At 43.6% G+C, this 14,396-nt stretch overlaps 1 pseudogene; it reads right to left on the reverse strand.

Annotated features, from left to right (window-relative positions):
- Positions 1–1,763: 1,763 nt before the first annotated feature.
- LOC124545943 overlaps positions 1,764–14,396 on the reverse strand; it is a 154,694-nt pseudogene continuing 142,061 nt past the window's right edge.

Consider the following 14,396-nt stretch of genomic DNA (forward strand, 5'->3'; position numbering starts at 1 on the left):
AAATTATTTGCCACCGAAAGTGCAATTTAGTTTTTCTTTTAAAGAACTCTTACGGTGGAAGGGTGGCAACCTTATAACCTAAAATGACTATTTAAATAAAACCTATAAAATGCAGACTTCCGTGAAATGTACAACATGCTCTACATTACAAATATACCACCTCGCAAGAAGATAGGCAAGATAAAAACATATTTCAAGGATTCGGCCTTTAAGCAATAAATTAGTTAACACCGAATCCGACAAACATGACAGAGGCAGCTATTAACGTACGGAAGCCCGTCAGACAGACAGACAGACACTAACTGCCTAACAAATGTGGACGAGAGACAGACGAGCAAGCTGGGGACGAGACACTGACCAAGAAAACAAGTGGAATTTAACAAGTAAATGAAACAACATATCAGCAATCACTTGACTTGTAATAAACGGCGATGTCTGGCGATGACCTGGCGCAGCATCCTCAAAACGCTCTCCCGAACCGTCCGCTGCCAGCCGCTTCAACGGACGCAGGAAGGCGCGCCGATCTCCCGTCTCACGGCGTCGCAGCTCGCACCGGCCAGCCCGATGTCGTAGGTTGAGTGTTATTGCTCTCGTGTCGGCCGCGAAGCCACTACTCCTCGCTATACGGCGCATGCACCGACGCTCAAGACGGACAAGGCATCTTGTGTCTCAATGCACGACCGACCAACCGATCGATCCAACCGGACTTAAAGGTCGATCCGGACGACAGACATCCTGGCACTCCAGACGGCACACCGACATTGGCTCAGCGATACATTCGGTCTGACCCGCCACTGCAGAGGAAACATGCCCTCAGGCTACCCGACATCCCTGCCCCGGGGAAGAGACCGAACAACCGATCGATCCAATCGCCAATGTCCAGTGCCTGAACAAACTCGAACAGACTGGCGGCCTAACACATACTAGCACTCCGGACGACAGACACTGACTGCCCCACACTGACCCGGCTGACCACCTGACCGACTCGCCGAGCTCATAGCGCCCCTTAAATGCACATGAAACGGCAACTTTTCCCCTTTCCTACCAGAGGGAGACACCAAAGCTGCGATTGCCACAGCGGCTCCACCGCCAGAAACGTAAGGCGACTGCTTTACACTACGCGCTGCGGCGGGCCCTTCAAAACAGCAAATTTTTTTTACCACGGTTCAACCTCATCCCCACAAACTAGAACCCGGGGGGTGATATCCCGAAATGAACTAACTAGCAGCTTCTAAAAGGCACAAGACAATGGCCACGAATGGCCGCAAGCGATACACTCGGTCGGACCCACGCTTCAGAGGAAACATGCCCTCAGGCTACCTCGACATCCCTGCCCCGGGAAGAGACCGACCTAAAACCTACAAGACGACCAATTCACAGCCACTGCTAAGCCGGCAACGGTAATAGCGAGATACCCGCTCGGACTTCAACCATGCAGAGGAAACAAGTCCCAGGCAGTCCGACATCTCTACACAGTAGAAGGCACCGAGCTAAGCCTCACAAGATGACCAAAGTTGAAGGGACTATTCGAAGCTGACAACCAATGAGCTACCAGAAGCTTAAGACCAGAGGATAATGCCTGAACCTAACGGATGCGGTTAATCAACACCAAACTAGTCTAAATGTTGTTGCAACTCACTGACCGCTCCTGCCGCCGCTGCCACGGCCGTCGGAAAGGAACCAATAACGTCCGGTGAAATTTGGACCGGATTGAGCAAGGCATCTTTTAAACCCGCAAGCAACTCAGGAAGTGCCTTGTTTGTTTATATTACGAACACGCAGCGCAGCAGGTCTAATCCTGGAGATTCTCTGGCCGCCATGACAACCTGAAACATGCAGCTAAGTAGTCACTTGGCCAAAGCAAAATATTATTAAATTTAAAATAATAAGTACAGCTATAAGTCCATCAGTTAGTCAAAGAGTAGTAGCACGAACGCTACCCACGCTCTGCTACCAGTGCTGGCTGTTATTTGTAATGTTTTTCAGTAATTCAGTTAATGATACAGCTGAATTAATCGAGCAATCTCCACTAAATAAATTAAGTAGCTATGGGATGGAATATCGTATATGTGTGGAGGGAAGCAACGAACTCCTCCTCCAAGTCCACCGATCGCGGCGTGTTTCACAGTGTACGTGTGTGTGTCTGTGTATACGTGCGCGCGTGTGTGTGTGCACATGCGCGTGTGCTGTATGGAAGCACGGTGGGGCGTGCAGAGGCGACGCCGCGGCCCGCTGCCTGTACATAAAGCAGCCAGCGGCCGGCAAAACCGCGCGCGGCGAGCACCCGTGACGTCACGCACAGTGCTGGCAGCAGCTTCATTACGGCGGCCAGCCTGCGGAATACCGCTCGGGGGAGAACAGTGTGCAGTGCGGTCTGCCCGGACAGCACACGCTGCCTGCCTGCCGTGCCTGCCACGCAACACGGCTAATGTGCACGAGGAGGCCGCGACACCGCCGTGCGCAGCGTATAACAATACCTCTACTAACAGTTAAATAGTTCAAAAATTATCACGTCGCGCACTCAAAGTATGATCTTTTTGTTGCGCAACTAAAAGGTCTTCAATGTGGCGGGTATTGCTACATCAAATGATTACAGTCACTGAAGAAAATCACTTACCTTGTATTTGCAATCCAACGACGATCTCGCTCTGGCTTTGGCTCGTAATTAAGAAATGTTGTCTACATCTGCATCTACATACATACTCCGCAATCCACCAAACCGGCCGCGCGGTGTGGCTGTGCGGTTCTAGGCGCTACAGTCTGGAACCGCGTGACCGCTACGGTCGCAGGTTCGAATCCTGCCTCGGGCATGGATGTGTGCGATGTCCTTAGGTTAGTTAGGTTTAAGTAGTTCTAAGTTCTAGGGGACTGATGACCACACATGTTAAGTCCCATAGTGCTCAGAGCCATTTGAACCATTTTTTTTTCCACCATACGGTGCGTGGTGGAGGCTATCTCGTACCACAACTAGCATCTTCTCTCCCTGTTCCACTCCCAAACAGAATGAGGGAAAAATGACTGCCTATATGCCTCTGTACGAGCCCTAACCTCTCTTATCTTACCTTTGTGGTCTTTCCGCGAAATGTAAGTTGGCGGCAGTAAAACTGTACTGCAGTCAGCGTCAGATGCTGGTTCTCTATATTTCCTCAGTAGCGATTCACGAAAAGAACGCCTCCATTCCTCTAGAGACTCACACCCGAGTTCCTGAAGCATTTCAGTAACGCTCGCATGATGATGAAACCTCCCAGTAACAAATCTAGCAGCCCGCCTCTGAATTGCTTCTATGTCCTCCCTCAATCCGACCTGATAGGGATCCCAAACGCTCGAGCAGTACTCAAGAACAGGTGGTACTAGTGTTTTATAAGCGGTCTCCTTTACAGATGAACCACATCTTCCCGAAATTCTACCAATGAACCGAATAACCACTATCCGCCTTCCCCACAACTGCGATTACATCCTTGTCCCCCATCGCTCTGCAATGTTACGCCCAAACATTTAATCGACGTGAATGTGTCAAGCGCTACACTAATAATGGAGTATTCAAACATTACGGGATTCTTTTTCCTATTCATCTTCATTAATTTACATTTATCTATATTTAGAGTTAGCTGCCATTCTTTACACCAATCAGAAATGCTGTCCAAGTCATGTTGTATCCTCCTACAGTCACTCAACGACGACACCTTCCCATACACCACAGTCTAGGTAGCACGACTGTCGCTGTTGGTGCGGAAGGCACACGGATGTTAACTACGCCGGCTTGAAGAACTTACGAAGACAATCTTTCAGGGTTAATCTGACGATTTATGTTTTTCATTGCAATGTGCTTCATACTTTTTTAAACAATGGTCACTTGAAAATAATTCTTTACATTCACTTTCAAAAAAAATCACATTTTTGAACTTTTTATACTTCCGTATGTTCAAAACATTACTTCATCATACAATTTCGCAGCCGTTACTGCTCTTAGCCACTCGGGATTAGCCGAGCGGTCGCCGGCACGGTAGCTCAGTGTGTTCGGTCAGAGGGTTTAGCTACCCTCTGTAACAAAAAACTGAGTAAACGGATCAACGAACAACCCGGTGTCATCGGACGTCCGCCATAAACAAATTCAACGAACAATATAGAACAAAATGAGATTTAAAAAAAAAAAATGGTCTGAACCGCTGCAGTCATGGACTGTGCGGCTGGTCCCGGCGGAGGTTCGAGTCCTCCTTCGGGCATGGGTGTGTGTGTGTGTTTGTCCTTAGGATAATTTAGATTAAGTAGTGTGTAAGATTCGGGGCTGATGACCTTAGCAGTTAAGTCCCATAAGATTTCACACACATTTGAACATTTTTTTTTTTTCATTTGCTGCTCTTAATAAAACTCACAACATTTTTCATTGTCCATAACTCAGACTCATCTTTTCATTTTCAACACAAAAACGTGACTACTCTGCACCCTTCCGCGCCAAAAAGTCACAAACCAGCATCAAATATAACAATAAGTACAAAGATATTCACACTAGATAGTATATCGATTTCAACATCTCAAAATATCGACGTACATTGTAATTCTGCCAGTGACAGCAAAGGACTTGGAAGAGCAGTTGATCACAATGGGCAATGTCTTGAAAGGAGGATATAAGATGAACATCAACAAAAGCAAAACCAGGATAATGGAATGTAATCGAATTAAATCTGCTGATGCTGCCGGAATTCGATTAGGAAATGAGACACTTAAAGTAGTAAAGAAGTTTTGCTGTTTGGGGAGCAAAATAACTTATGATGGTCGAAGTAGAGAGGATATAAAATGTAGACTGGCGATTGAAAGGAAAGCGTTTCTGAGGAACAGAAATTTGTTAACATCGTGTTTAGATTTAAACGTCAGGAAGTCGTTTCTGAAAGTATTTGTATGGAGTGTATAGAAGTGAAACATGGACGATAAATAGTCTAGACAAGAAGAGAATAGAAGATTTCGAAATGTGGTGCTACAGAAGAATGCTGAAGATCAGATGGGTAGATCACAAAACTAATGAGGAGGTATTGAATAGAATTGGAGAGAAGAGAAATTTCTGGCATAACTTGACTACAAGAAGGGATCGGTTGGTAGGACATGTTCTGAGACATCGAGGGATCACCAATTTAATATTTGAGGGCAGCATGGAGGGTAAAAATCGTAGAGGGAGACCAAGGGATGAGTACACTAAACAGATTCAGAAGGATATAGGTTGCAGTAGGTACTGGGAGATGAAGAAGCTTGCAGAGGATAGAGTAGCACGGAGAGCTGCATCAACCCAGTCTCTGGACTGAAGACCACAACAACAAAACATATAAAAATGAAACCAAATTTGAATAGAGTGAAAAATATGAGTCATTACATAGAAAAATATTCATTGATCTACGTTATCGAAAAATAGGGTTGGCGGGTGGTAATGTTTTCGCAAATGAAGAACCATTACAAGCGTCACAGATGTTTGGGGGAGTTTCGGCTTTAATCTTTCGACCAGTCTCATAGAAACTTCCAGCCAACAAATACGCAATTCCTGTCGTCGTGGGCTGGTGCAACTGAGAACGAGAGTATGCAAGTGCCATAACCCGATTTTCCAGAATCATCACTCAGTGGAAGAGGAGCAAATATAAGCGAGTAAATACTCAACCGTTTCTGAGAAAAGAGCCGTCAAAGTTTCAGCTGAGCGAAGTTTCTGGAAAATAGGGTTGTGGCACTCGCCGTGATCTCCTCGCACGATAAACTGCATTTTTTCCTGCCTAGTCTGACACTATTTAATTTCATGAACACAAAATTATTCAATTTTAGGTCCATCCCTATACACGAGAATAACCTTCCATGTTTCATTCATCCAGCATAGTTATTCCTTTCTGCAGACCGTAGTAGTGTCATAATAAGCCCCATTCCAGAGTAAGCAAAGGAAGAGATAGTTAACGAAGTGTTTCAAGGAATTATTATGTGAGTCTATGAAAATGAATTCTTCCTTAATTTTTAGAAAACACACTGTATTCAGTTCTGCACAACAACTGAAGACATACCAACACTTGATGTAGCACATGAACAGGAATCAGTAAACACGGTATAATGCTCTAAATTTTTTAATGTGCATATTCATGAAAACTTGAATTATAACAAAACACATTACTGAGTTGCTCATACAATTATGGCGAGCTATCTTTGCTGTATAATTTGCTAGTCTTGGAAACAAACGAATCATTCCCGTGACATATTTTGCATATTTCCACTTGACAGTGTGTTATGGAATAATTTTCTGGATTAGAGTATCATTTAGAAAGAAATTTATCATCACACGAAAGCGAGCTATAACAATAATATGTGCTGTTCAGCTGTAGTCATGTAGACACTTCTTCAATGAGTTGGACGTTTTAACGGCACAATCTTAATATGCAGGGTGATTAAACTTAAACTTTCAAACCGCTGTAGAAATAACACCACTAGTCAGAATGACGTCAAATTGTAACGGAATATTATCGGAAAAGGGGGAAAACGTATTGCAGAAGAAAAATAAATAGTTACAAAATTTAGCAAGAGATGGCGCTGTAAGCATCATAATTTTAGAGAGCCTGTATACAGAGAGAGTGGCCATAGGTGAAGTTGCCCGTGATTGGTTGATTAACTTTGGCGCCATTTTTCTGTCAAACGTCTCTCCCGCTTCCTATGTTCGCCGTGCTTTTGAGTTGAATTGAAGTTCAGAGGACTTTTGGAAACGATTAAAAGGTATTTGAATTATTGAGAGACTTGTTATGCGTTGTGCATGCACGTTCGATTTAGTTTTATATCGTTTTTAGTACGTAATTAGCGTTTGCGATTTTAAGTCTGAGTTTATTTTAAGGTGTCAGTTTTTTTTAATATTTTAATCACGCAAAACAGGTAGGCCTCTTACAATTTATTTCATTTTTAAGCTCTTATTTCTTTAACAGTTCGTGCATACTGGTAGCATCACAAGCTTTTCTGGAGCCAAAATCCGACAGTCCTTGCTGGAAACGGAAAGTTCCTGTAATCGTTGTGCCATGCTCATTCGACTTTATAGCGTCAAACTTTATTTCGCTCCCAATCAGAACACTAGGCATTATTTTGGTTTCAGTATTATTGCCTGACTGTTGACGCAGGCAAGTTGTAAGTACGTTTTCCGCAGTTGTTGTGGTTGCTGAAACAGTATTCGTAGTAAATAATTGTAGGTACTCTTGAAGACAGTTTTTAATAGGCCTACTTACTGTGGAGTAGAAGGTATACGGTAGTTTTCTTGTTATATTTGGTCGTTATTACAGTAGCCTACATTTAACATTACCTGATTTTTGTAATCTTTTTTGTTTGTTATCTGCGAGAGGCATTCAGTCGTAAGCAGTTGTTTACTTGTGACATGCAAAAAGTTTGAAGACTTGATAAGAAGTACTAATACGTCTCACACTTTTTGCATGTCACAAGTAAACAACTGCTTACGGCTTTCATTCATCTGATGTAATACAGGTACGTTAAATCTTTAGCGTTATGCCCTTCCGATACAAAACAAATGCTATACACTATATTTTTTTTATTTACGTTACTTTCATTGCAATATGTCTAGTAAACGAACTTTAAATGAGATAAATGTAAGTAACGAATAATTTTTACAGCCACTGTATCAAATTTTCCTGTTCTGTACGTAGTAGACTACTATGAGTATACTACAGCTGTAAAGAAAGACATTTAACAAATGATTTCGCCATATTGTGTTGTGCTTTTGATTCGGTGAGTGTGTACTCCGCTACTGGCCATTCAGAAGTCCCGCCAGCAGTTTGGCAGAAAAATGGCCGCCGTATCGTCCGGTTGCCCACTCTCTCCCTCTAGAGGCCCTCTACATAATTTAATAGTGGTGGACTACAAATGACAAGTGAATCACACAACAATGCCTAAGGTGTATGTTTGACAGTAAACAAACTGTACTACTCAGCGTGCATGGGTGTACAGGTGTGATACTGTTAATTATGTAAGCCTATCCACCACAGCAAGGACATATCACATCGGACGGGAAAAATCGTTTTTAATTCTCCTGAGGACAACAACCACATAAAAGCATCAATCACATCGGTTTTTAATTGTCCTGTCGCCAAAAATTGCATAAAAAGCTTAAATCAAAATCAAATCTCATTATTAATTTCCGTGTGACCGGCGCAAAACATGTTCAAAATGCTGTCCATCGTTTTCTGCAACAAGCTGAAATCGAGAAATAGCATTTTTCACAACTGATCGAAGTGTTTCCGGGCTCACGTTCAGAATGTGTTGCCAATGCGGGCATTCAATGCAGCTAAGTTTGCAATCGCAACAATGAACACAGCATCTTGCAGATAGCCCATCAGCCAGAAGTCACACGAATTAAGATAAGGTGATCGGGACTGCCAGGTTGTAGGGGAATGGTGGCAGATAATGATAGCATTTCCGAAATGGCGCTTCAGCAGCTGCTTAACTGGATGAGCGCCATCTTGCATAAAAATGATCCCATCTACACATCCACGCTGTTGGACAGCTGGAATGACGTGGTTGCGGAAAAGACACTGAAAGCGCTTACCAGTGACGGTACAGTTAACAGGACCGGAAGCACCTGTCTCTTCGAAAAAAAATGTGGCCTTGTGATAAATGATGCCGTAAACCCGCACCACACAGAGACCTTTTCAGGATGAAGTGGTACTGGTTGATTTGAGTGTGAATTTTTGTTGCCCCTATTCGACAATTCTGTGTATTGACATATCCTGTCAGATGGAAGTGGGCTTCATCTGTCCACAAAATCTTCCACGGTCAGTCATTGTTCACTTAGACGCGAGCAAGAAATTCTAAATCAAAGGTCTCTCTTGCTGGCCGGTCAACAGGAACCAACAAGTGCACATGGGTAATTTTGAATGCATAGCAAAGAGAGATGTTTCCTAGGATTTTACGCTCCGTGCTCATGGTTATGTCCAATATTCTGGCAATTCTTCGTGCACTACACGTTTGCACACCACCATCCGTCTGCTGTGGCCACTCCTCCCTCTACCAGGTTGCACACCAGAAGAACCCTTCTTTTCGAATTTCCGAATCATTTCCTCCAGACCCACGGCAGTCACCAGCAAACGACTTTTTCCAAACCCTTCAGTGTCTGGAACTTCTGCAGAGCGACGTGTGCACAGTCATCATTCTTGCCATAGAGCTTTACAAGCAGAGCGCGATCCTGCACTGAGACAGTCATGGCGAACGGTGCAGGCGCGAATGGAGGAAGAGCCGTGTGCCCCGCCGTGTTTATACCAAATTCAATGGGTTGTGTGCCTGGCAGGTTGTAAGACGCCCGGGAATACAATTGGGGGTGGGAGACCTTTAACTGGTTGTCGTTTCGTGACCGTTGCTTTTCTTGACCGTGCGCCCTGTCCACACCACGTACCTGGTAATCCCGCGGCGGTCGTATTATTCTGCCCCACACTGCTGTTGGCTTGCCTGAAATTATCTATCGAAATATGCAAGCGTGTTTAGGGGAGCCACTCAACGTTAAAACACAACACTGCCCTATGTCTGATATGAACATATTTATTCTGAGACGATATGGAAAGCACAGGTTGCACTGTTTACAGTCTAAATCGTAAATGTTTATCCCAATTAACAATCTTGCTGATTAACAGTCCAAAATATAATTCAGACGAGCGTACATTTAACCGACACGACACGAGTGATTGTTGATGATGCGGAAGCCGAATGATCGAACGAAAATTCTTACGCTCGTCACACATAGAGGTTCAAATGGCTCTGAGCACTATGGGAGTTAACTTCTGAGGAGATCAGTCCCCTACTTAAACCTAACCACCCTAAAGACATCACACACATCCATGCCCAAGGCAGGATTCGAACCTGCGACCGTAGCGGTCGCGCGGTTCCAGACTCTAGCGCCTAGAACCGCTCGGACACTACGGCCGGCACACACAGAGATATCTGGAATAGTCCTCCTTGTCACTAGTAATGATATAACACTGTTCGTAAAGTTAATATTTCAGTTCTCAGTTCTCGCTTGTACGAGCGTGCGCGTAACCGTCGCGGCGCGGCTGATTGTTGACAATGCGGAAACGCGATGACCGGACGCACGTCCTCACGCTCGCTACAAGACACTGGCACTTGACTGCACTCTTTTATGGTAACTAATTTTTACTGATTCACATCAGTTCATTCTGGGAGACCGAATACGGCGCGGATGATCGATTCTGTGCAACACGCAATGAAAGGAAACAGAAATACGTTATTGCCGGCATTGCTCGTTTTTTCATTACTTCTTGACACACTTTCCTCCGAATCACTTCCAAATTTCATCACTTTACTTTAACAGCACTTGTAGCAACACTTCAACCTGATTACTAAAAAACACCTCTCACATGCAGAGCTACACACTACACAACATAACAGTTCCGTGTCCCGCGCTCGACTCTCTACAGGCGCGGCTGCCCGCAAAGATACACATAGACAATACGCTTACAAGGTGTTTTCGTTCACGCATTCTGGCACATACAGTGCCATCTATTGAGCAATTTTCACACTACTTTTTTTTTCTTCTGCTATACGTTTTCCCCCTTCTCTCATAATATTCCGTTGCAATTTGACGCCATTCTGACCAATGATGTTATTTCTACAGCGTTTTTAAAGTTTTACTTGAATTACAATCTCCCTATATATATTCGCTAATGAAATTCGTCATAAGAAATCCACCATAAGTTCAGATGAATAGTGATGTCAATACCTACAATACTAGAGGAAAAATGAAGTTTATTACTCACTGTTAATGCTGTTGTCAGTGGCTTAGAAAGGAGTTCAAACTGCATCAACAAAACTTTGTGATCATCTGTCCAGAACCATAAGAACTCTGAGAGGCAGCCAAATATTCAAGGCTGATCTATGGAATTAGGTGAATGGTAATGTAACACTCAGTGAAATGGACGCTCGTGGAAAGGAACTGATGTGCTTACCGTCCAGAAAAAAATGTTCAAATGTGTGTGAAATCTTATGGGACTTAACTGCAAGGATCATCAGTCCCTAAGCTTACACACTACTTTAACGTAAATTATCCTAAGGACGAACACACACACCCATGCCCGAGGGAGGACTCGAACCTCCGCCCGGACCAGCTGCACAGTCCATGACTGCAACGCCCTAGACTGCTCGGCTAATCCCGCGCGGATACCGTCCGCTGCACGGGAGGAATGTGGTAGCTACTCGCCGTCTGCTTGGTTAGGTGCTGTTCAGCACAATAGTATGTGCCATTCTAAAAACATTTTCATGACTCCTATTACGTCAGTTTTATAAGTGTGACTGACTTGATGATATTCTAGCGATGTAAAAATAATAAATCTTATTACCAAATAAAACAATAGAATGGTGGACCGAAATTCAAATAGCGTGTAATCAAGTGCTGACATAATGTCGTTATGTCACACTGAATGAACTTGAATATGTTAGTCGAGAACGATTAAGTCTAGATCCTGAGGTACAAAGAATGAGATTAAATTTACTGTTCAACTAGAAGTCAGTTAAGTAATACCCCTTTACTGGCCCTGTACCTTTAGTCAGTCAACAGAACCAAGAAAACTAAATAAACATCGTTCTCTGAAGATAAATAAATTTCCCAAAAGTACTTCGGAACATCAGAAAGTGACACATGTTACCCACTTTAAGACATAGTGCAACAACAGTGGCGTATTTCCTGAAGATAGGCTCGATACCGCTTTCCTTCAGACGAACTTTTACATCTGCGTGATTTCTCTGCTACTCACAATAATGTGCTTGGCTAAGGGTTCAATGAACAACCTTGAAGCTGTCTCTCTACCGTTCCACTCTCCAACGGCGTGCGGGAAAAATGAGCACGTAAATTTTTCTGTGCGAGTGGGCCCTGATTTCTCTTATTTTATCGTGATGATCATTTCTCCCTATATGGGTGGGTGCCAACAGAATTTTTTTGCAATCGGAGGAGAAAACTGGTGATAGAAATTTCATGAGAAGATCACGTCGGAACGAAAAACGCCTTTGTTTTAATGACTGCCACTCCAATTCACGTATCATATCTGTGGCACTATCTCCCCTAATTCGCGGTAATCCAAAACGAGCTAGCCTTCTTTGATCTTTTTCGATTTCATCCGTCGGTCCCACCTGATGCGGATCCCACACCGGCACAGCAATACTCCAGAATAGGGCGGATAAGTGTGGTGTAAGCAGTCTCTTGTAGTACACCTTTTGCACCTTCCAGTGTTCTGCAATGAATCGCAGTCTTTGGTTTGCTCTGCCCACAACATTGACTATGTAATCGTTCCAATTTAGGTTATTTGTAATTCTAATCCTCAAGTATTTGGTTGAATTTACAGTCTTATCGCGTAATCGAAATTTAGCGGATTTATTTTAGTATTCATGTGAATAACTTCACACTTTTCTTTATTCAGGGTCAGTTGAAACTTTTCGCACCATACAGATATCTTATCTAAATCGTTTTGCAATTCTTTTTGGTCATCTGATGACTTTGAAAGACGGTAAATGACAGCATCATCTGCAAACAATCTAAGACAGCTTCTCAGATTGTCTCCTATGTCGTTAATGTAGATCAGGAACAACAGAGGGCCTATAACACTTCCTTTGGGAACACCGGCTATTACTCCTGTTTTACTCGATGACTTTCCGTCTATTACTAGGAACTGTGACCTTTCTGACAGGAAATCACGAATCCAGACGCACAACTGAGGCGATATTCCATAATCACGCAGTTTGGTAAGAAGGCGCTTGTGAGGAACGGTGTCGAAAGACTTCTGGAAATCCAAAAATATGGAAACAATTTGGCATCCCCTGTTGATATCGCTCATTACTTCACGAATTTAAACAGCTAGTTGTGTTTCACAAGAAGTGTATTTTCTTAATCCGTACTGACTATGTGTCAATAAATCGATTTCTTCAAGGTACTTCATAATGTTCGAACACAGTATATGTTCCAAAACCCAACTGCAAATCGACGTTAGTGATATGGGCCTGTAATTCGGTGGATTACTCCTACTTCCATTTCTGTGTATTGGTGTGACTTGAGCAATTTTCCAGTCTTTAGGTAAGAATCTTTCTGTGAGCGAGTGGTTGTATATAACTGCTAAATATGGAACTATTGTATCATCATACTCTGACAGCAACCTGACTGGTATACAATGTGGACGGAGGCCTTGCCTTTATTAAGTGATTTAAGATGCTTTGCTGCACCGAAAATATCTCCTTCCACGTTTCTCATCTTGGCAGTTGTTCTTGATTTGAATTCAGAAATATTTACTTCGTCTTCTTTGGTGAAGGAGTTTCGGAAAACCGTGTTTAATGACTCTGCTTTAGTGGCACTGTCATCAGTGACTTTACCGTTGATATCGCGTAGTGAAGGTATTGACTGCGTCTTGCTTTATATATGACCAGAGTCTCTTTGGGTTTTCTGCCTGATTCAGAGACAGTGTTTTGTTGTAGAAATTACTAAAGGCATCTCTCATTGAAGTACGCTCTATATTTCGAACTTCTACAAAACTTCGCTGATCTTGGGGATTTTGCCGTCTTCTATGTTTCGCATGCTTTTTTCGTTGCTTTTGCAACAGCGATCTGATCCGTTTTCTGTACCATGGGGGACCAGTACCTTCACTTATTAATTTATGTGGTATGAATCTCTCAACGGCGTTCGATACTGTCTTTGAAATCATTCCACGTGCTCTTCTGCGGCACTGCCAGAGGTCGGATGTTGTCTGGAAATACAACCAGCAGCTAGTTACAGGGAGAAGGCGGACATTAGTGTTTAACGTCCCGTCGACAACAAGATCATTAGAGACGGAACACAAGTTCGTATAAGGGAGGGATGGGGAGGGAAATCGGTGGTGCCCTTTCAAAGGAACCATCGCGGCATTTGCCCGAAGTGATTTGTGGAAATCACGGGAATCCTAAATCAGGATGGCCGCACGTGGGTTTGAACTGTCGTCCTCTCGAATACGAGTCCAGTGTGTTAACCGCTGCCACACCTCGCTCGGTTGATTAGCTACAAACCTTCGTGGATAGGCAAATATATGTTGTTGCCAGTACTAGCCTCGGAGGTCTGAAAGCGGTAACATATCCCCGTGAGTTACTAAGAGTGATTATCAATATGGCTGTGATGCTTACAGGAATCGTTAATTTATAGCCGCGCGGGATTAGCCGAGAGCTCAAGGCGCTGCAGTCATGCACTATGCGGCTGGTCCCGGGGGAGGTTCGAGTCCTCCCTGGGGCATAGGTGTGTGTGTTTGTCCTTAGGATAATTTAGGCTAAGTAGTGTGTAAGCTTAGGGACTGATGACCTTAGCAGTTAACTCCCATAAGATTTCACACACATTAGAACTTTCTTTTTGTTAATTTATATCCTGATGTCAA

Source organism: Schistocerca americana, chromosome 8, assembly GCF_021461395.2.
Source record: "Schistocerca americana isolate TAMUIC-IGC-003095 chromosome 8, iqSchAmer2.1, whole genome shotgun sequence".
Classification (NCBI taxonomy): Eukaryota; Metazoa; Arthropoda; class Insecta; order Orthoptera; family Acrididae; genus Schistocerca; species Schistocerca americana.